The 25,191-nt window shown below is 33.4% G+C and overlaps 1 protein-coding gene and 1 long non-coding RNA gene across 4 annotated transcripts in view; both read left to right on the top strand.

Annotated features, from left to right (window-relative positions):
* The window catches only part of LOC145258119 (PP2C-like domain-containing protein CG9801), a 372,863-nt gene that overhangs the window by 172,968 nt on the left and 174,704 nt on the right, over nucleotides 1-25,191 (top strand). The window lies entirely within an intron of this gene.
* LOC145258120 (uncharacterized) lies at nucleotides 20,141-23,618 on the top strand. Its single transcript, XR_013864049.1, has 2 exons — nucleotides 20,141-21,017; nucleotides 21,197-23,618. It is a non-coding gene; the product is annotated as an uncharacterized LOC145258120 (long non-coding RNA).

Below are 25,191 nucleotides of genomic sequence, written 5' to 3'. Positions count from 1 at the left end.
ATACAGAATCTCAGCTAAAATAAATTTGATGGGTTAGAAAATTCACTTCTAGAATTTTCTCTGAGCAACAAGAATAAAATGTTAGCAGCTAAAATTATCTGCTGACCATAAATCCAACTTCCAGTAAATGACCTCAAATGTTGGGTTTCTCAGCCTCTTATAGGTATGGCCTTGGGTTAGTTTTCTATTAAGCCGATAGTGATGGGGGCAGTGATCCTCGCTATCCAAATTGGGGGGGGGGCAATATCTTTTCTCAGTGTTTCTCTGTTAAGTATTGAGCCATTACGTTGAACAAAGATGGCAGCAGCAAATCAAGTCGGTAAAGAATCAATGCAGTCACGATCTCGAGTGTTGAATAATTCTTAGTAACAAAGATGGCGGCGAAGAATCAATGCAGTCACGATTCAGTTATTTCAAGACAGCGGTTGACAGTGGACTGAATTGAATCTAAAAATTCTATTTTTTAATAACATTTGAAGCTTCTGATTGATTGATTGGTGGTTATAAAAATGATCGTCAAAATCATTGGAGTCATACTCTCATTAGCAGTCAAAAACATTTTAACATTCTCAGTACTAGGACTTATACTTGGACATACAACTAAGACATTGTCTCCGAGCATCACCAGACCTTTGCATGCCACTGCCTAGGATTGGTCTCTTTCTCCTCATCCCTGTTCCAAACCTTCTCCAAAACAAAACAAACCTCTCCTCCCCTCTACCAAAAAATAAGTTTTGAAAGTGTGTGTGGGGGACAAACATCTCAACGTTTAGTGCATTTTACGTAAGGAAACCAATATCTTCAGACAGCCTGATCTAGTAGCCTGGTTTAATGATAAGTTATCAATAAATTTCAAATTTACTTTTGAATTTTACTCACAAACTTGATGATCCAACTTATAATTTATGATGAATTATACAGAATCTCAGCTGAAATAAATTTGATGGGTTAAAAAATTCACTTCTGGAATTTTCTCTGAGCAGCGAGAAGAAAGTGTTAGTAGCTAAAAAACAATATTTGCTGACTGGAAACCCAACTTCCAGTAAAAGACCTCAAATGTTGGGTCACTTGGCCTCTTATAGCTATGGCCTTGAGTTTGTGGCATACATGCAGTGATGCTAGTGATAAAGTTTTGGGGAACTGGTGTAATACGGTCAATGGACGAAACTTGCATTCATCTTTAATGACAGCTCCATTTGCTTCACGTGAGATTCTGGTTGGATAGCATAAAGAACCTGCATCAATCCCCGTGTCCATTTCCTGATCATTCAAATGCACCAATTTCCAATCGCAGAAAATAGTGATATGCTGGATTACTAATTCCGTGGGCAGCATGTACTGACGGATTTCCGACACTCTGACCGGAAAGTCAAGAATAGATGCCAAGATTGCAATTGCAGTAATTTGTAACCAGATTTTATACTTCTGTTCTTCATTCTACCGAAATATTTTGAAATTCTCTCTCTCTCTCTCTAATATATATATATATATATATATAATGTAGCATCTTTGTGCCACTTCAAACAAAGAAACAAAAAAACACAATCGTAATCTGATTCTTAATAATATTAATTGACGAGATTTAATAATATAAAAAAAAAAATGTTAAAAGTTTTAGAAACAAATTTCGATTTTATTTTTCAAGGGAGATAATTTACAGTAAAACTTCCGGTTTAGTTGAATAGTAAATATGAGTAAAAACGGCCGATGTTGATGAGAACGCATACTTCACTTTGATTTTAGCCAAAATGCCGTGGAAGGATTAAAATGTTTCTACTACTAGGTATTTTTAAATAAATTAAAAAAAAAACAAAAAAAAAACGGATTTAATCGAAAATGCATTGCATTTCCTTTTTATTGGTGTAATATTGAAAATTATCCTCCCAGAAATTAAGGGGGAAGGGGAATTCTGTGTTGAGAAAGGGGATTATGTAGTATCTGTACTCGGGTTTGTATTACTGTACACATAGATTCGAAAAGGTTGTCAAAAAACAAATATATAACAAATAAATGTTATCAAAGGCAAGATAAGTTACTTTTCTGCCAAACTGGATATATTTTTTGTGTTTTTATTCAATGTAACATATTTATTCAGCTCGAAAAACATAGTGTTTACCGGTGTATTCGAAAATTCAAGATGGCGTCTCACACCCTCTTTAACACCGTAAGTATGGAAAAAGGTGTTATAAATAAAAAAACTATACAAAATACTATTAAAAACCCACCGAATATATGTCAACCTATGTCACGGTAACATATATTGAGCGAGTTTTTAACAGTATTTTATCCGGTTTTTTATTTATAACATCTTTTCCCACACTTACCGTGTTAAAGAGAGAATAAGACGCCATCTTGAATGTTCCAATACATCGGTAAACGCTGTATGGTTTTCGAGCTGAATAAACATGTTACATTGAATAAAAACACGAAAAATATATCCAGTTTGGTAGAAAAGTAACTTATCTTGCCTTTGATAACATTTATTTGTTATATATTTGTTTTTTGACAACTTTTTCGAATCTATGTGTACAATAATACAAGCCCCTGTACTCTTATCGAAAGATCGTCTTCTCAAAATTTACCATCTCTATTTTGTGTGTGTGTGTGTGTGTGTGATGGTGGTGGTGGGGGTAATGTAGTGTCTGTTTTGTTGCCATGATATCCTCCCAAGCATAACTCCTTTTTTGAGGGAGTTTATAGGGTTCGTTCACCATGATACTATATTCTCAGGCTAGCAAAAATATGCTTTTCCTTTGAGACCATATTAGAGTGCTTGAATCAGGAAAAAGTGAGTTTACAAAGCCAATGAAATTTGTTAAAAATCCCAAATTAGTCTCTTTCTACTCAGTATACCTCCTATTTTATCTTTCCAGTTATGGATTAAATAGTATTACTGCCTGTGGTAATATTTCCTTTTTGTTTATGATAGACTATTTCAATCTTTGTTTTAATACCTTACACGTAGAGAAAGAGATGCAAATCAGAGTGTAGACTCAATATGAAATGAGATCGGTGATTGCACAACATACAATGAGAGAGGGAGAGTGTGACAGAACTTAGTAAAAGATGAGCCACTTGATGAGTTAATTGCAAATTACGGCTAATTAGAAAAATTAAAATGCATTATTTATTTTTTTTTTTCAAACATAACTTAATCCCAAAACCTAAGAAATATGTTAGCATGTATTGTGCAATTAAAATATGTATAAAACCCTAGGAAAACACTCTCCCCACTCTCTATCTGTGCCTAAATCAAAACGTAGATTTCATGAACACAGTTTCTTTCTTAGAACAGCACGCCAGTGGAACTCTGTTCCGTGCCTGTTTCCCACCTTACTACAACTTGGATGTCTTCAAATCCAACGTAAACAAATTCCTGATGAACCGCCCCCTTAAGTAGACACTTTATGAAATCTCAATACTAACGTACAACGTACTGTATATGCAATAACCCTTATCCCTGAGTGGCTTCCGGGCCTTGATAAGTAGTGACCTCCTTGTAAAAAAAAAAACAAAAAAACCTGCTGATTTCACACAGCTTCATAGATCGACAAGAAAACCGTCTTCATCTATACCAAAGCAATTCCAATGCTTTTTGGTCACCCAACAAAGGAGGGATTGAACCCAGTAATTCACCCCCGTTCGTCCATTCATTTGTTCGCACTTAATACCCACACCTTGTTACAAAACTTATTAAATCTTGGTGGTGACAGATGACGCAATTCATGGGCAGAGTATAAATTTCATCGATAATAGAAAAGGCAAAATAGGCACGCACGTTCATGTATGTCCAAAAAAAACTTTTTTTTCGCGGGGCTTTTCGACAACGTTACTATTTTTTAATACTTTCCTTTTACTCCCTAGATTATAATATCTCCGATTTACGAATGGATGCTTTCGCTATCTTCATTTTGATCAACTTAAAAAAAAAAAAATCCCTGGTTCCCAGTGTTTGTTTGTCTTTCTCATATAAATAAAGCAAAACTAATCAGAGTGAAGGCACACTAACTGGGACATCTAGAAGGCAATCAGCTTTGATCAATGTGGGGAAGCCTTCATATCAGACAATTGCTATTCATTAAGATACTGCCAGAGCTCTCCCCTTTTCGGGGGAGCTGGTTTTCCCCAACATCGTGAGGAAACAAAAAAATAAACTGGCCTCCAGCCAGACGTTCATTTTTGCACCTGCGTCAACTCATTAACTTAACTATTCATTTCTGCAAGTCAACTTTTTGATGGACATCGCTAAATTTGAATGCTTTACACTTCCTGTCCCGTCATGTCGCAATGGTAAACTCTCAGGTTTTCTTTCACTTTCTTTTCCGCCTTCGCGCCATGGGATGGGGCCTGCCTGCCTACTACCACCTTTTCCCCCATCGCCCCCAAACAAATACCCGGGCAACGCTGGGCGCCCCCGCTAGTAATCAAATAAGTCTTGATGGAAACATCAATGTGGACCCTGCTTCAGCAATGATGAATACATGATGAATACAGAAGAAAAAAAAAATTTTTTGCTTTTACTTTTTTTAAATTTTTAAAAAGCATTAATAATCATTATCTCCAGATCATGATTATTAAAAGTCAATTTCATATGTAAAAAAGATTTTTTTAATTAAACTGATGAATCACCACTTATCAAGGCCAAAAGCCGCTCGTAGATAAGAGCTAATGAGATGGAACGGTTGTCATCTGAAACATGAAGAATATTATGGGAGTATTAAAATTGATTAATGGAATGAAACAAATTTGGTTACTTATGGGGGTTAGTCTCACAAGTATTTGCTGACATGGATTTGAAAACAACTATATTGTAATCTGCAGGGAAGCAGTTACATGGTAATGTATTTCATATACGAGAACAAATATTAACCGGAAGGAAAGAGGAAGAACGACAAAAAATGGTTAGAAATGAAAAAGGAAAAAAAAAGAAAATAGAGAGAGAAAGAGAGTAAAAGCAAAAAAAAAAAAAAAAAAAAAAGTCTTCGTTCCTAAAGCATGAGGAATTTGTGAATTTAATTTTTAGATTCGTAGATTTTCTTGAGATTTCTTCTCCCTAAGGATTATATTTATCCATGGAAACTTGTTCTTTTTGTTGTTGTTTTAAGAATTCCTAAAACCTCTTATAGAATTCTGTTCACCTTTCTTCAAATTAAAACAGTTTACTCCAATCCTAAATCCAAACGTAGATTCCATGAGCAAAGCTTCTTTCTTAGAACTGCACGCCAGTGGAACTCTTTGCCGCTTGCCTGTTTCCCACCTGACTACAACTTGGACGTCTTCAAGTCCAACATAAACAAACTCCTGACAAACCGCCCCCTTAAGTAAGACACTCTATCAAAACCCCCAATACTAATGATTACTACAATACTATCTCATTGATTACTGTACACGCAATAACCCTTATCCCTGAGTGGCCTTCGGGCCTTGATAAGTGGTGACCTACATGTAAAAAAAAAAAAAAAAAAAAAAAAAAAAAAAAATCAAAGATATTTAGGGAGGAAGATTTGATCCTCGTTGATAGGTTTGCCACCTTGTAGCATAGTTTACAGTAATAGTAGTAGTTCCTTGTTTCGATGTCAAAACAGTTTTTTTGTTTTGCTAGTCTTGAAGATGTATTAAACCATGAGGCACCATTTATTTTTTTATTTTTTTCATAAACAAGAATACAGGCATGATAAGAGCCTGAAGACGATTGGTTTGTGGCATTAATCTATTAATAGTTCTGAATGCCGTGAGTATTCTTCATCAATGTGGGTTTCTATGAAAAAACTACTTAATCGTATGTGAATTGCTGCAACATTAACAAATGGAAGATAAAGGTTATTTGCGCCTTCTGCGATTATGCGTTTCAAGGTTAGAAGATTTGAACAGTTCAACTATTTTATGAGACTAATGCTTCCACTTAAGCTGTGCAGTCGGTGCATTTATACTGCGCACCCAAAAATGTTGCTACGAATTTTAATTTACAAAAGTGTGGGTTGATGACACTTGTTGCACAGAAAGAAATGATACAGTGGATGTGTAGTGCAAGTCTTAAAGACGGGCTTAGATCTGATGACCTCAGAGGAAGATTAAATCTGGACAGTATAGGGAGATGTGTCCAGGATTGAAAACTTTGTTGGTATGAAATGAAAAAAATGGATGAGTTCTTTGGTTAGATGGAGAACAGTTGAGGTAACAGCTTCAATTCACAAGAGCGGGCCATGTGAGAAAGTGACATACAAAAGGATAAATAAAGACCTAGCTAAAGGTAGATTAATTTGGAAGTCCATTTCTGAGAGCCGTCCAACACATGCTAACGGACACTAAACTGAATATGATAATGATTTAATTTGGGATTTTGAGGGAGTATGGAAGTACTACCTTAATTACTATTATAACTTTTTTTATTATTTACTAGCTGGGGGTACCTGGCGATGCCCGGGTGTCTTGAGGTAAATCAAAACTCTGGGGGGGGGTTAATAAAAAAAAAATGTTTTGGTAGGTAACTATGAGAATCGAACCCGTACCCTTGAGTTGGAAATTAATGTGTGAAAAAAAAAAAAAAATGGGCAACGTTACCCATTAGGTCACCGCGACATACATACGAGATTCCCAGGTTTGAATTTATTTATTGAACTATGAAAAACAGGCGTGCGCAATAAAAGTTAACTCTGCTGCTTCCATTTGACCTAATTAAGAAGGTCAAATAGAAGTCACGCAGTTGTTTACCCAAGTTTGACGGTTTTGTTTTTATCCCACAACAGATGTTGGGGGGAGGGGAACCAGCTCATAATTGTCCAGATTGAATAACAATTGTCTGATGTACAACATTGATCAAAGCTGATTGCTTCTGGACGTTTTTCCCGGCGCAATGCCGAGAAGACGTCGTTTGAGTTTAGTTTATTTATACTAAAAAGCACAATCAACACGCGAGAAGCCAAAATAGCAATAATTTTGTAAAAGTCGACGTAAATAAATCTATAAGCTACATGCGTTCCTAAATCCTACATATTATTATCTAGGACCAATATACACAGTTTTAAACGATAGTAACGACCCCGGGAGCATGTGCTCGAAAAGCCTTTTGAAGACATACACGAAATGGTCACACACATTTTGCCTTTTATATATAGAGATTTTTTAATTTTTTTTTATTTATTTATTAATTTTTTTTTTTTTTTTTTAGGAGACTAAATCTGATAAGAATTATTAGTGTAATTTTATTAAATTATATGGATATCAGTGTGAACACTGGCGGAATATAATTTTTTTTTACCTTAGTAGTATATTCTGAGGGACTTAAGTTAGAATTGCTTGTGTAAACTATAAAAGAAAATAAGTACTTGTGGTCCATGCCTTTTATTTGGTGTTGGGCATGTGTGTATATTTCTATATTTCTACGTACTGGAATTTGGAACACGGTTGCTCAGCATAAGGGTGTGTAATGTAGGCAATATTTAGTTTAATGTAAAGGGGATAAAGAGAGGGTGGAAGCCCTTCACAAAAATTTGTATACCTCTGATTTTTGTGAAATTTTACGAATAGTTATTAAACATCAATGAAAGAATATTCCTCAAATTTCAGATTCTTTGGATTATTTTAAAGGATTTTATGAGAGGACATAACATGAACACAACCTTCTATCTGGAAATTAAAATATTTCAGATTTGCATTAAATTTAATCCATAGTCTTAAACCAAGATTCCTTGAATTTCAATTTCTTATAAAAACTCTCTAAGTTTAAGTCTTAAATTTTAGACATTTTCTAGAATGAAAATCATGTCGTGGGTTTTGATCAAAATTGGAATAAGGATTCTAGACGTGAAGTTCAGTATCATTATATCTTGATTTTAATTTTCATAAGTGGCCATAAATTGGAAAAGATAACAAAATACCAACGTTTTATGTACAACATGAAAAAAAAAACTGGAATCTTAGGAAGATTGCCATCATTCCAGTAATTATAGGATGACTCCTGAAAAAGAATTTCCAAACTATCTGGCACATATATGCGGTGAAGATACCCGGTGAACCAAGTGCAAGTGAGATATAAACAATTGCACTTAAAGAGACGGTTGGAATATATGAGATAGCGGGTGAATCTCTGACATCTGGTAGGATGCTCCAACCCCAATTAGAGCAAAATGATAAGTAAATTAAAAAAAAAAAAAAAAAGATATGCAATCTTTTAAATTGTAATCTATTTTTTTCACAATCAAGTAATGCTTTCCTGACATAAAAAGGTTAAATGCGTTTTAATCCAAGTCTTGAAATTACAAAAAGAAAATGAAGAATTCAAAACAAAAGGTTTCTCACTGCGTATATAATTGGCCGATGGCCTTGGGCGGTTTCCAAGAAAAGCAACTTAAAAAAATTTTTTATTTATTTATTTATTTTTTTGATGCATTCTCATATCTGTGAGTTTTGTGGATAAAAACCTTCGACATCTTTCGCATTAAACAGCATTGTCATCGCTAAGCACACACGGATCGAACAAACACGTTTTTGTTGTACAACCGTTACAAAAAAACTCTGTTCACTTCCTCTGTGTAACTAAAACCAAATGGAACTTCCATGAACAAAGTTTATTTCTAAGAACTTCCCATCTGCAGAACAAGTTACCACGGGACTGATTTCCATCTAAACACAACAAGGTCATCTTTATGTTCAACATTAACAAATACTTGTTGAACCGTCTTCTTAACTCATCAAATTCTGCCGATTTCACCAACAGTGTTCATCCGACATTCGACAATTTTAACCCTTACCCTTGTGACCTTTGGTGACCCTATTAGTATAAAAATCTAAAATAAATAAAAATCTAAAATAGTTGTTGGTATTTATTTTTAAATTGATGCATATTCAAAAAGCGAAGAGTATTTCAATCTGATCCTCTCAGGAAGGAGAAGATAAAGTGATCCTAGGATTTCTTTATCTTCCCCCCCCCTCCAGTGTTATGAGAGAACATTTTCCTATTTAAAATATGAAGAAATTACAATTCCTTACATAAATCTATAAATATAAAAGCGAAAATGTATGTATGTATGTTCGCTTTTTCTGTGTGTCTACAAAAGGCTTCTTTCACAGAAACGGTCGGTCGGTTCACAACTTTTTAAAACTTTTTATATCATATACAAATCGTAATATCTCATAGTTAACAACGAAGCTCGTCTGTCTATTTAATTTGGTCGATTTTGGGAAGATAAATATTCAATATTTGTCACTCGCCGCATATGGCTTAGTCTTTTTCCTATAACATCTTCCGGGGGGGGGGGCGTTCAGCAGTAAATGAATACTATCCCGCAGTCAAAACTTGACCTCATTTAAAACGGGCACCTGCTAAATCCAACTAATTAAATAAATTCAAACGTGTTTCCATAAACATGTCGCGGTGGGGCAATCGTTAACGTCGCACGGTTTTTTTTTTCACAACTTTGCCTCAACGGTTCAGGTTCGATCCTCATACTTGCTTTTTTTTTACACACCTCCAAACACCCGGGCAACGCTGAATATCCCTCGCTAGTCTATATATATAAAAGACAAATGTTTGTTTGTAACGCTAAAACTTGAGATGAAAGATTCCTCTCCCCTAAGAATAAAACATATGTTCAATATCTGCTTTTGTTTTTTCATTGTTTATACGGTCCCGAGCAACGCCGGGTAGCCCTGCTAGTAATCTATATATATAAAAGCCAAACGTCTGTGTGTATGTATGTATGTTTGTTTGTAACGCTAAAACTTTTGAAAGACGGAACCAAACTTGAAAAATTTGGTATCATATCGAAGCCCCATCACCCGGATGACAAATATCGAAATTTCACGTCAAACGGACCACTAGAAGTTGGTCAACTGATCAGTTATCTTCGAGGGGGGCCCCAAAAAAACCTGTCATTATCTATATATATATAAAAGACAAATGTTTGTTTGTAACGCTAAAACTTGAGATGAAAGATTCCTCTCCCCTAAGAATAAAACATATGTTCAATATCTGTTTTTGTTTTTTCATTGTTTATACGGTCCCGAGCAACACCGGGTAGCCCTGCTAGTCTATTATATAAAAGGCAAAATGTGTGTGTGTGTGTGTTTGTATGCCTCACAAAAACTTTCGACAGACGCGTCAGAATGTGGCGAGATCGATATCATTTTAAAGCTCGGTCTCTTGGACAACAAATATCCAAAAATTGGTCAAAAACATTAATTCCTTCACCTTCAACTGGGCAGTTTTCTACAAGGAGGGGTCGTTTTCTTCGTTGACATTTTGCAAGTCATCGTCTCCTTACGATTGATTACTTTTAATTTCAACGCTCGCGACTTACGTTTTCGCAATGGACGCATCAGCTAAGACGTTAGGGTTTTTTTTCACCTTCTTTTCCTTCTTCGCATTATGGGTTCGAATCTGCCAACCTACTACTTTTTTTTTAATACTTCTCTCCACCTGGGCTGTTTACTGTTGTTTCGATCCCCATGCCCGCGCCAGTGTTCCTGATTACACCACCTCTTCACACCCGGGCAACGCCGGGTACCCCCACTATGCCTGTCCGTCTCCATATTTTCAAACTCTATCTCTTCCAAAACTAAAAGTCACAAAGCAGCGCTAGGAGCCTCAAATGATTGGATTTTTTATGGACCATTCTTTTAGCCGGTTAAAATAGTTTTTAAGTGTCAAAATTGAAAAAAAGTCGTTATACATTTTGTACATTTATCTTAGTTTATTTTTAATCAGTTCACATGCATGTCGCATTGGTACAGTGGTAACGTCACCAGCTTTGAATGCTACAGTTTTGCTTTTGGTTTCGATTCTAGCTGATGGCACCCAAGTACTTTTTTTTTTTTTTTTTACTTTTGAAATCACGACTCTATAATAATATATACGAAATCTGGACAAATTAATATATTATATTTAAGCGCATTTATGACCAAGCAAAGCTTGGTGTCTCCCCCCCTCTAGTATAATATAAATCTAAAATAAATATAAAAATATATAAATAATAATATAAAATTAATATAATAATAAATAATAAGAAATGATATAAAAAAAACATTTACTATTAAAATACATTACAATTAGAAAATAAAAAGATTATTTTTAAGCGTTTCTTGAAAGTTCTAAAAATAGAACAGAAAGGTGTTCTTTTTCCAAGGGTTCCAGAAAGTTCCAAGTCATAGTGGTCTATTTTAGAAATTCTAGAATGTTCCATCCACATATAAATAGACGCTAATTATTTAATTATCTCTCTATAAATAATGTATGCTCTTAAACTAGTAAATTATCTTAATTTGTTCTGTAAGCAAATATTTTGTAAATAATCTGTAAATGTTAGATTCTATTCAACCCCAGATCTGGCCCTGGCAGGTACTACCATTTTAGATTAGAGTTGTCTTCGGAATAATAGTAACGAAAGAGATGATCTTACATTCTCAAAATCTCATAAATTGGTGGCTCAACATCAGATATAATTCAGCTATACCATATGGGTTTGGATAAACATTCTAATGGACTCGCTGATTCAAAGAATGTGGATATTTCTTCTAGGTACACAGAAGAAAAAAAGGAACGCTCTTTGCAGTGGTGGTAAAAAGATGAGTTCTTGTTGTGAATGTTTTATAAGGCGGGGAGGCAGCAGAGATTGGATTTCAGTCCAGCACTTACTATGGCAGACAGTACTCTGTATCTCTGCAAAGCCAGCATTCGCCAAACATCTTGCTGCTGAACTCTCTGAATAGTGCCCTTGTAGACATGATCACAAATAGTAGCCCCTTACCCTTAGCATCCAAGTGACAATGTGGGTTGTATGAGGTGAATAAGAAAAAAAAAAAAAAGGAATAGAGAAAGATGGTATAGGGAAAAGAAAAGATTATTTTTTATTGGATTGCATGTAGTAGTCTGCAGTGAAGCAGTCCCTGGTAATGCATTTCAATGGCTTAAAGAAACCAGGGGACTGTCAAAGAATGTGGATATATATATATATATTTTTTTTTTGTTGTCATTGGGAATGTCTGATGGCTCATTATTTTGGACTTGTTATTTGGTAAAGCGCCTGGTTAGCTTATCTAAACATCTTGGCACTTTTCTGTGTGTTGTTTTAGCCATCAGACACCACGACTTGTTTAGCGTGTAAAAATGTCGCAACTGAAATTTTCATGTCACCTGATGCGGCCGTATATAGGGATGAATGTGCATTGCTGTTTAAAGATCCGATAAGAAACCTCGCCCAAAATATCTTTCTTTTTTTTTCTTTTTTTTTTTTCCTTTATTTTATTTTTTTTTTAATTTTAACTTATAAATTGTAAAGTTATGCCAACTTGTATTTATTATTTTTATCCTAATTGGCTTTGGGAATCGCTTTTATTTATATTGTTTTTCAATGGTGCAGTAAAAAATTGTGTTTAGCTTTGTTTTAAACACATTAAATCGACATTTAAAAAAATGACTGAAAAATCGTTGCTTATTCTCTATTTATATATAAACTAGCCTCATTGCCCGGGTGTTTGGAGATATGTGTTGAGCAGAAAAAAAAAAAAAAGAAGTGGTAGTAGGCAGGCAGGCTCGAACCCATACATACATTTAAACAGGTCAGATTTATATAATAGAAGGCACTTTGTGTGCGAGTTTGTTCTCTGTGGACTCCAAAACGGCTGGGCCAATTAAAAAAAAAAAAAAAAAAAAAAAAAATTCACACAAATGTACTTATGTGTCTGGCAGTGTTCTTAGATATCAGAATGCCTCCACTAAGTACCGAAAATCGATATCTGAAAAAAAAATTTGATTAACGAATGAACAATTCAATTTTGACCAAAGTAACCATCCTTATACATTCGAAATGAATGTTTTTGTTTAGAGCACAATTAAACCATGATACTAAATCTTTTTTAAAAACTTTAATTCAAGCCGTTATGTAAACAAATAATTTTACAAAATCAATCGTAGGTTCTCTGCAGTGTAATGTAAATTACAATGTATTGTGGACTAAATCACTGCGGGGATGCATGTGATGTTTCCTCTCTTGAGGGCATGTTAGAAGGCAAAAGTTGCAGAGGAAAGCCAAGGAGAAGATGGAGAGAAAACAGAAATTTGATTGGACATCTCTAAACAGTTGGACATCGATCAACCAACTTTCCCTGGATCAGAAGGAATGGCAAAAACATAAGTCACATGGATTCGCAATCCGCACCAAGCGGAAGATGCAATTCATGATGATGATGATGATGATGATCTATGCAAAAATATATTCAGTTTTATTGACAACAATTTTGAAAATCATGAAAATAAAAGTTCGTTCTACTCTAAACTAACTATCTGCAAATTTAAAAACTTCAAAATCATTTTTGGAATATCAAAGGCTACAATGATGGAGTACTGTTGTCACATCCGGGCAGGAGCTGTTAGAAGCAGCTTATCCTGCCTTGACATAGTTCAAAATAGACTTCGTAGCTTAGTTGGGGAGGGGGTGCCCTTTTCTCTTCCCTGCAACCTCTTTCTCACAGAAGAGACATTGTGAGCCTTCTCTGTTTTATCATTATTTTCTTGGCAGTTGCTTGTCTGAGCTTCAATCTATGGTCCTTCCTCGTCAAACTTTCATGAAAAACACTCGTCTAGCCAAAACCACCATCAATAATTTCCCACACTCTTTATCTGTGCCTAAACCTAAATGTAGATTCCACAAACAAAGCTTCTTTCTTAGAACCCCACGCCTATGGAACTCTCTTCTGTTTGCCTGCTTTCCAGCTGACTACAATTTGATTGTCTTCAAGTCCAATGTAAACAAGTTTTTGATGAACCATCCTCCTAATTAATCCAATTTACAAAATTTCCACTACTTATGTATACCCATCAACCCTTATCCTTGAGTAGCTTACGGGTCTTGATAAGTGTTGACTCCTTTGTAAAAAATAAATTAAAAAAATTCCTGATATTTTTTTCCATTATTATAGTAAACATTGCCTGCCACAATAATTTCTCTGTATTATGTGTCTGGATTTTTGAGATGAGGATTGATTATTTCTCTTCTTAAGACTACTGTTCTCATCTTGAGTGTTATTTTCATGTTTCGGTCAATGTAACCTCCGACCTTCTTCAGGTGTATGTTTGTACATCCTTGCAAGGACTCCTAGTATAGTGAATAAAGTCCTTGGGTACAATTCAGTTGTAAAGTAACACTCTTCTGAAAGTTGAAGGTTCAATCCTCATTGTAGGTAACATTCAAAAATATAATTGTAAATAATTACTTCGGACTTCTACCCAGTCATGGCTGACAGAACGAGAGCATGCTACTCTTGTGGATTAAATAAAGTGCTCCGTTCAAAATTCTGTGCAGATTCCTGAGTTTTCATCAGCCATGACTGGGTAGAAGTCCAAAGTAATTTGCAATTGTGTTTTGAGTGTCACCCACACTGAGGATTGAACCTTCGACCTCCAAAGGAGTGTAACTTACAACTGAATTTTACCAAGTACTCTATCCATCCATCCATCCATCCATCCCTAGCCCTTGAGCCCCTGGGGGTGGGGGGCATAGGCCATCCACAACTTTTGTAGATGCTTTTGTAGCAAGGAGTTCTTTTTTCGGGGTGACGGTGCTGGCCCCATGCCCAACCTTACCAAAAGGCACATAGAGCGCCTAGCCTTCTCAAATGGTCACCCATCTGGTATGTTGCTTAACTTTGGTGATCTGGCGAGAACCGGTGTGTCAACCTGATTATGCCGTGTTAAGTACTCTATCCACTACACCACAAATCCTTGCAGTTAGCACTCAAAATACAATTGTGAATTATTCAGGATTTCTTGTCAGTCGTGGCTGACAGAACGAGAGCATTCTACTCTTGAGGATTAAATAAAGGATTCTGTTCAAAATTTTGAGCAGATTCCCAATATCGACAGCAAGATTTCCGAATTTGACAGAATGCCTCTGAAGAAGGTTGGAGATTATGTTGGCTGAAACGTTGTAAAAATAACTCTGGAGATGAGAACGGTAGTCTGAAGAATCCAAATAACACAGATTTCTCCATAGATTTAAAGAAATAGTTTTGAAACCTTTTTCAATTCAAGATCTTTGGCAAGATATAAAGTTTATAAGTCAAGTCAAGTATGAAGCCTATGGTTTTTCTTTCTTTTTTTTCTTTTTTATTCAATTTTTTTTTTTTTAACCAAAATAGTTTTTCTTTTGGTTTTTGTGACTTTTTTTTATTTTTTTACTACACAACTATTACATCATTCTACCTTTTTCTTTCCTGGTGGAAGAAGGGCCACACATGCACGTAGGGATCAGGGTTTGATCCTGAACTCCTCCTTCAATGCAATAAGAAAGTTACATCCTGTTTTTTTTTATTTTCAGTGCGGAGGACATTTTATGTGGAGAGCATTTATAATTGAGTTTGTTGTGCAATTATTGATCATAATTTCTTAAGCAAAATTCATTTAAGTGATTAATAGGGATATGACAACAGCATATTCTTTCCATTGTTTTTACTCTCGAGTATATATCCGACACAGACACAATTAATCAACCAAGGATTACATCACTCTACATAAAAACATAAGATATCAATGGATATATACCTGAGAATCAAAACAAGGAAAAGAATATGCTGTTGTCATAGCCTTAATGATTAATAGATTTGACTAGAATTTATTTTTAATGAAAAATAAACAAATGGTTAATGTAATGTAGAAAATTACTAGAATACTTGGCATTACCCACATTGAAGAATAACATCTATAATGTAAATCTTACCTGTCTGTTTAAATGTATGTTTCGCAAAAACTTTCGACAGAGACGATGGATTTTCATGAGACCAGTATCGTTTTGAAGCTCGACCCTTCGGACGACAAATATAAAAAAATTGGTTAAAAACATTAATTCCTTCACCATTAACTGAGCACTTTTCTACAGGGAGGGGGTCGCTTGTTTCGCCGATAGTTTCAAAAGTCATCCCCTCTTTTCGATCGACTAGCCTTAATTTAAACATTTGTCTCTTCCGGTTTGGCGATGGGCACAACAGCAAAGACATCACATTTTTTTTTCACTTTCTTTTCCTCCTTTGCGGTACGGGTTCGAGCCTGCCTGCCTACTACAACTTTTTTTTTTTTTTTTGCTCAACACGCACCTCAAACCTCTGGGCAACGCCGGGCACCTAGGCTGGTAAAATATAAGTTAAAAACATTGTGTGTAATCTAATATATAAAACTCACTGTGTCTGGGTGTCTGTCTCTGTTTTTCAAATTGTATCTCCTCCTAAACGGATGATCGTTGGACAAGGTGCAATAGCTCAAAAGATTGCATTTTTGCTGCAGAATTTTATTAGAGGTATATAATCGGCTAAAACAATTGCTAAGGAGTTCAAAAAAGGGGTTAAAACTTGAAAGAAATGACACTTTGACGAGCATAGCGACGTTGTGCGCATGCATACATCGAGTAAAAGAGAAATCTATTTATTTAGATATTTCACAATGCTTTTAACGCCTTTGTCCCACTGATGCAATGGCTATCGTGACCGTTTACTAGCACAAATGTTGCGGTTTCGATCGCCATAATTTTTTTTTTTTTTAACATTCTGATATTCTTGATTTTTAAATGCTATGTAATAAACACACAAGAACGCTTTTATTTAAAAAATACAGAAAAATGTTTTTGATTTACGTAACGAAAATGTCATATTCAAAATATATATGATATATCAGCTTATTTGTTACATTCCAAAAATCATGTAAATAGATCAAGTAATTGCATTTGTATTGGATCTACTCCTAAACTAATTAACCCATCATTAAGAATATTAATTATGTGTATAGGTTTATATATTTCTATGTCTTGGATTTATCCCTAAATTAATTGACAGATCATTATGAATTTTAAATATGTTTCTATGATTATACATTTGTATGTATTGGATCCACTCCTAAACTAATTAACCGATCATTATGAATTTTAATTATGCGTATATGTTTATATATTTTTATGTATTGGAATCACTCCTGAACTAATTAACCGATCATTATGAATGATTAGTATAGTATATACTTATATATTTGTATGTATTACATTCACTCCTATACTAATTAACTGATCATTATAAATTTAATGTATTATATATGGTTGTATATTTGTATAGTCATATTCCAAAAATCTCATACAATGATCAGTTTTTAATGTATTTATGTGTACAAGAAATTCTATCAAAGTAATAAGGTACTTGTGTAGTATAGTACTCATGAAAAAACAAAGAAAATCTTACCTGTGACATACATGGAAGTTATTAAAACCGAAAATCACTTGTAATATTCGAGTAGTATGTTTTACATATGAGAAATAAGGTGCTTCTTCACTATAGCACCCAGATAACAAAACAATCAAATTCTTACTCCTGATGTACAGAAAATGTAACGCAACAGAAAATTACATAAACGTAGCAAGTTTTTTCATTTTTACATTAGAAAAAAAGGTGCTTCTACAGTATCCTACCCAAGAAATAAGGTACTTGTGCAGTATAGTACCCATATGAAAAACAAAGGAAATCTTACCTGTGGCGTACATAAAAGTAATCCAAACCGAAAATTATATAATATATTCGAGTGGTATTACATTTATATAAGAAATAAAGTGCTTCTTTATTTATTTATTTTTTTTTTTTACACAGTGATCACCACTTATCAAGGCCCGGAAGCCACTCAGGGATAAGGGTTATTGTAAGTACATCACGTTAGTGAGGAGATTTTATGAAGTGTTTAATTAGGGGGGCGGTTCATTAGGAATTTGTTAACATTAGACTTGAAGACATCCAAGTTGTAGTCCGGAGGGAAGCAGGCAGACGGAACAGAGTTCCACAGGCGTGCAGTTCTAAGAAAGAAGCTTTGCTCATGAAATCCGCGTTTTGATTTAGGCACAGATATAGAGTGGGGGAAATTTTTCACAGTGGATTCAGCTAGACGGGTGTTTTTCGTGAAAGATTGGCGAGGGGGGACCAGGGATTGGAGTTCAGACGAGCACCTGCCATGAAAATAACGATAAAACAAGGATAGGCTCGCAACGTCTCTTCTGTGGGAGAGGGGTTGCAGGGTAGAGAAAAGATTATTATAGCACTCTATTATAAAAGATTGTTTTTATAATAGAGTGCTATAATAAACTCTCACCTCTGACATAAGGAAAAGTTCACACAACAGAAAATTATGCAAAATCAACGAGTAGTTTCATCTATATATAATAAATAAGGTACTTATACATTATCCTACCCAAGAAATAAGGTACTTGTGTAGTATAGTACTCATGTGAAAAACAAATCAAATCCTACCTGTGACGTGCATAAAAGTCATTAAAACTGAAAATCAAGTTATATAATCGAATAGCATGACTTTTAAATGAGAAATAAGGTGCTTCTTCACTATAGCAATAGATGAAATAAACAAATTCTTACTCTAGACGCACAGAAAATTTAGCACGACAGAAAATTACTTAAAAATATCGAGTTCTTTCATTTTTAAATTAGAAAAAATGCTACTTCTACAGTATTCTATCCAGGAAATAAGGTACTTATACAGTGAAGTACCCATATGAAAAACAAACAAATTCTTATCTGTGACGTACATAAGTTATCAAAATCGAAAATCACGTAATATATTCGAGTAGTATAACATTTATATAAAAAAATCCGGTGCTTCTTCACTATTGCACTCTGATGTAAAAAAAACACACTCTTACCTGTGACATATCGAAAATTTAGCACCCGTCCTAGAGTAGGTAAAATATTTCTTTGCTCAAGATGGCAAATGATATGTAGATATCAAAAATTCCTCTATCCTAAGAATAACAGGCATGTTTAAAATTTTTCTCATTGTTTTATACAGTCCTGAGCAACGCCGAGTGGCCTTGCTAGTGTAGAATAAATAACCTTTATTAAATTCTATTTTTTTTCACTCAAAGAAAAAAGAAAAGGCGTATTGGCATTTGAAATGTAAGAGTCTACTATAATAGGATCTAAATTTTTTTCTTTCTCTTTCTCTCTCTCTCTTTCTCTCTCTCTCTCTTTTTTCTTTTTCTCGCATTCTTTATCCTTTTTAACCCTTTTATTCTGTTTCTCTTTTAGTTTCCCCTTTCTCTCTCTCTCTCTCTCTCTCTCTCTCTCTCTCTCTCTTTATGTAACTTTCTCTGTCGCTCACTCTCGATTTAATTCATTTTTCTCTTGTCCAGAAGTTAGACTTTTTTTTTCTTTTTTTTTAATATTTCACAACATTTACTCCCCAATCCTCACAATTCAATGGGTCAACTCTCTACAACTCCTACTTTTTACAGTCTTGTCCAATCAACTGCTTTCAAGTTCTCTTTGGCTCGACAAACTTCCCGGTATTGAAGACATTCATTCTTCTGTAACGATTTACTCCGGAGGATGATCATACCATCATAGCCAATTCATTTTTAGGAGAATCTTTATGCTTTCAGCAAATCCTCAGGTTAGATTTTTTTCAGCAAATCCTTAGGTCAGATTTTGCATTATCTATTGAAAATTCTTTTTTTGTTTAATGTGTGAATAGTTTAAAAGAATTATCTCCCTCGATTGATTATAAAGTCAAGGAACAGCTTTTAGATTGATTCGATATCACAATGGGATTGTTTAAGTGTAAATATTTCCTTTGTTATAAATAATCCTCAGGATACAATGATTTATAATTGATATAGATTCTAGGGCTGCTATTAGAAAAACTAATAAACAGAGAAACGTTTGTTGTCTTATAAATAGAACATCAACTCGCGTCTCTAGTTAAAATTAATTAGCAAAACTGATGTTGGATTGAGTCCAATTCAAAAAAATGTAAGTAGAAAAACAAGTCCAGCACAAAAGTTACATTTGTTTTTTTTTATCTCCATTTTCGTCTGTACTTCTTTCTTTCATTCCCTTTCTATGTCTAATGAAATTAGTAAAGCAGGGATTAAGATTTTTTTTATGGCAGGGTTTCCCAAAGTGGGCTCCATGGAGCCTTGAGGTTCCATGAATGAGGCTTAGGGGCTCCGGAAGCCCTTTCTTTAATAGGACCAACTACTTTTTATGGAAAAATTAAATGGCTGTAGACGTTTAATTATTGATCTTTTTTACTGAAAATAAAAAAAAAAGATCTGATGCATAACTACAGGTGTAAAAAAGATATGATACATAACTACAGGTGGAAAAGAGATATGATACATAACTACAGGTGTAAAAAAAGATATGATGCATAACTACAGGTGGAAAAGAGATATGATACATAACTACAGGTATAAAAGAGATATGATACATAACTACAGGTATAAAAAGATATGATGCATAACTACAGGTGTAAAAAGATATGATACATAACTACAGGTGGAAAAGAGATATGATACATAACTACAGGTGGAAAAAGATATGATACATAACTACAGGTGTAAAAAAAGATATGATACATAACTACAGGTATAAAAAGATATGATGCATAACTACAGGTGGAAAAAGATATGATACATAACTACAGGTGTAAAAAAAGATATGAGACATAACTACAGGTGGAAAAGAGATATGATACATAACTACAGGTATAAAAAGATATGATGCATAACTACAGGTGGAAAAGAGATATGATACATAACTACAGGTATAAAAAGATATGATACATAACTACAGGTGGAAAAGAGATATGATACATAACTACAGGTATGAAAAGATATGATACATAACTACAGGTATAAAAAGATATGATACATAACTACAGGTATAAAAAGATATGATACATAACTACAGGTGGAAAAGAGATATGATACATAACTACAGGTATAAAAAGATATGATACATAACTACAGGTGTAAAAAGATATGATACATAACTACAGGTATAAAAAGATATGATACATAACTACAGGTGGAAAAGAGATATGATACATAACTACAGGTGTAAAAAAGATATGATACATAACTACAGGTGGAAAAAAGATATGATACATAACTACAGGTGAAAAAAAGATATGATACATAACTACAGGTGTAAAAAGATATGATACATAACTACAGGTGTAAAAAAGATATGATACATAGCTACAGGTGGAAAAGAGATATGATACATAACTACAGGTGTAAAGAAAGATATGATACATAACTACAGGTGTAAAAAGATATGATGCATAACTACAGGTGGAAAAAAAGATATGATACATAACTACAGGTGTAAAAAGATATGATGCATAACTACAGGTGTAAAAAGATATGATACATAACTACAGGTGGAAAAAAAAAGATATGATACATAACTACAGGTGTAAAAAAAAGATATGATACATAACTACAGGTGGAAAAGAGATATGATACATAGCTACAGGTGTAAAAAAAGATATGATACATAACTACAGGTGGAAAAAGATATGATACATAACTACAGGTTTAAAAAAAAGATATGATACATAACTACAGGTGTAAAAAAAAGATATGATACATAACTACAGGTGAAAAAAGATATGATACATAACTACAGGTGAAAAAAAGATATGATACATAACTACAGGTGGAAAAGAGATATGATACATAACTACAGGTGTAAAAAAAGATATGATACATAACTACAGGTGGAAAAAAGATATGATACATAACTACAGGTGTAAAAAAAAGATATGATACATAACTACAGGTGGAAAAGAGATATGATACATAACTACAGGTGTAAAAAAAGATATGATACATAACTACAGGTGTAAAAAAAAGATATGATACATAACTACAGGTGTAAAAAAAAGATATGATACATAACTACAGGTGAAAAAAAGATATGATACATAACTACAGGTGGAAAAGAGATATGATACATAACTACAGGTGGAAAAAAGATATGATACATAACTACAGGTGTAAAAAAAAGATATGATACATAGCTACAGGTGGAAAAGAGATATGATACATAACTACAGGTGTAAAAAAAAGATATGATACATAACTACAGGTGGAAAAAAGATATGATACATAACTACAGGTGTAAAAAAAGATATGATACATAGCTACAGGTGGAAAAGAGATATGATACATAACTACAGGTGTAAAAAAAGATATGATACATAACTACAGGTGTAAAAAAAGATATGATACATAACTACAGGTGTAAAAAAAGATATGATACATAACTACAGGTGGAAAAGAGATATGATACATAACTACAGGTGTAAAAAAAGATATGATACATAACTACAGGTGTAAAAAAAGATATGATACATAGCTACAGGTGTAAAAAAAGATATGATACATAACTACAGGTGGAAAAGAGATATGATACATAACTACAGGTGGAAAAGAGATATGATACATAACTACAGGTGTAAAAAAAAGATATGATACATAACTACAGGTGTAAAAAAAAGATATGATACATAACTACAGGTGGAAAAGAGATATGATACATAACTACAGGTGTAAAAAAAGATATGATACATAACTACAGGTGGAAAAAAGATATGATACATAACTACAGGTGTAAAAAAAAGATATGATACATAACTACAGGTGGAAAAGAGATATGATACATAGCTACAGGTGTAAAAAAAGATATGATACATAACTACAGGTGGAAAAAAGATATGATACATAACTACAGGTGTAAAAAAAAGATATGATACATAACTACAGGTGTAAAAAAAAGATATGATACATAACTACAGGTGTAAAAAAAAAGATATGATACATAACTACAGGTGGAAAAAAAAAAGATATGATACATAACTACAGGTGCAAAAAAAGATATGATACATAACTACAGGTGGAAAAAAGATATGATACATAACTACAGGTGGAAAAAAAGATATGATACATAACTACAGGTGTAAAAAAGGATATGATACATAACTACAGGTGTAAAAAAAGATATGATACATAACTACAGGTGTAAAAAGATATGATACATAACTACAGGTGTAAAAAAAGATATGATACATAACTACAGGTGGAAAAAAGATATGATACATAACTACAGGTGTAAAAAAAAGATATGATACATAACTACAGGTGGAAAAGAGATATGATACATAACTACAGGTGGAAAAAAAGATATGATACATAACTACAGGTGGAAAAGAGATATGATACATAACTACAGGTGTAAAAAAAGATATGATACATAACTACAGGTGTAAAAAATGATATGATGCATAACTACAGGTGGAAAAAAAGATATGATACATAACTACAGGTGGAAAAGAGATATGATACATAACTACAGGTGTAAAAAAAAGATATGATACATAACTACAGGTGGAAAAGAGATATGATACATAACTACAGGTGTAAAAAAAAGATATGATACATAGCTACAGGTGGAAAAAAAAGATATGATACATAACTACAGGTGGAAAAGAGATATGATACATAACTACAGGTGGAAAAAAAAGATATGATACATAGCTACAGGTGGAAAAAAAAAGATATGATACATAACTACAGGTGGAAAAAAAAGATATGATACATAACTACAGGTGTAAAAAGGATATGATACATAACTACAGGTGTAAAAAAAGATATGATACATAACTACAGGTGTAAAAAAAGATATGATACATAACTACAGGTGTAAAAAAAGATATGATACATAACTACAGGTGGAAAAGAGATATGATACATAACTACAGGTGTAAAAAAAAGATATGATACATAACTACAGGTGGAAAAGAGATATGATACATAGCTACAGGTGGAAAAAAAAGATATGATACATAATTACAGGTGGAAAAGAGATATGATACATAGCTACAGGTGTAAAAAAAAGATATGATACATAATTACAGGTGTAAAAAAAGATATGATACATAACTACAGGTGTAAAAAAAGATATGATGCATAACTACAGGTGTAAAAAAAGATATGATACATAACTACAGGTGGAAAAGAGATATGATACATAACTACAGGTGTAAAAAAAAGATATGATACATAGCTACAGGTGGAAACAAAAGATATGATACATAACTACAGGTGGAAAAGAGATATGATACATAACTACAGGTGTAAAAAAAAGATATGATACATAATTACAGGTGTAAAAAAAGATATGATACATAACTACAGGTGTAAAAAAAGATATGATGCATAACTACAGGTGTAAAAAAAGATATGATACATAACTACAGGTGGAAAAGAGATATGATACATAACTACAAAAAGGATATGATACATAACTACAGGTATAAAAAGATATGATACATAACTACAGGTGTAAAAAAAAGATATGATACATAATTACAGGTGTAAAAAAAGATATGATACCTAACTACAGATGTAAAAAAAGATATGATACATAACTACAGGTGTAAAAAAAGATATGATACATAACTACAGGTGTAAAAAAAGAGATGATACATAACTACAGGTGGAAAAGAGATATGATACATAACTACAAAAAGGATATGATACATAACTACAGGTATAAAAAGATATGATACATAACTACAGGTGGAAAAAAAAAGATATGATACATAACTACAGGTATAAAAAGATATGATACATAACTACAGGTGTAAAAAAAGATATGATACATAACTACAGGTGTAAAAAGATATGATACATAACTACAGGTGTAAAGAGTTTCAGGATGGTTCATGAAAACGAAATTAAAAATTAATTTAAAAAAATGCAATAATTTTTGATGAATCAAAGACAAAGAAATAGTTGTAAACATTATCATTAGTTAGTGTTAAAATTTGAAATTAATTCAAGGGTTCCATGGTGTCCTGAAGTTTGGGGAATCCTGGTTTAGAGGACGTGCAAACTGTAATGGCACTAGGAACATTTATACAAAAATAACTAGGGTGAAAGACAAAAATGAATTGAGATCGAATGAAAAGTGATACCATCTAAGCCATGGCATGGATTAACTGCAACTCATAGATTACTTCCAAACAGAACGGAGTGAAAAATCGGAACATATAATAACGAAGACGAGAAGAACTAGGACTATTTGGATAAATGTATGAGAAGAATTTATTGTAACGTGACCGCTCGAACCGTGTTCATTACAAAATATAATATATACTACTTCCAGCAAAGAATGGTTTCCCAAAGTGGGCTCCATGAGTTAGACTGAGGGGCTTCGGAAGCCCTTTCTTAAAGAGAGTCGAATGCTTTATATTGAAAAATTAAATGGCTGCAGACATTTGATTATTGATCTTTTGGACTAGGAGATACGATACATAACTACAGGTGTAAAGTTTTAGGATGGTTCATAAAAAGACTAAAAAAGTAAATT

This window comes from Euprymna scolopes, chromosome 33, assembly GCF_053919585.1.
Source record: "Euprymna scolopes isolate OS-2025 chromosome 33, ASM5391958v1, whole genome shotgun sequence".
Taxonomy (NCBI): Eukaryota; Metazoa; Mollusca; class Cephalopoda; order Sepiida; family Sepiolidae; genus Euprymna; species Euprymna scolopes.
Note: the sequence above shows the minus strand (reverse complement) of the source record. Positions and strands in the feature narration are given on the sequence as shown.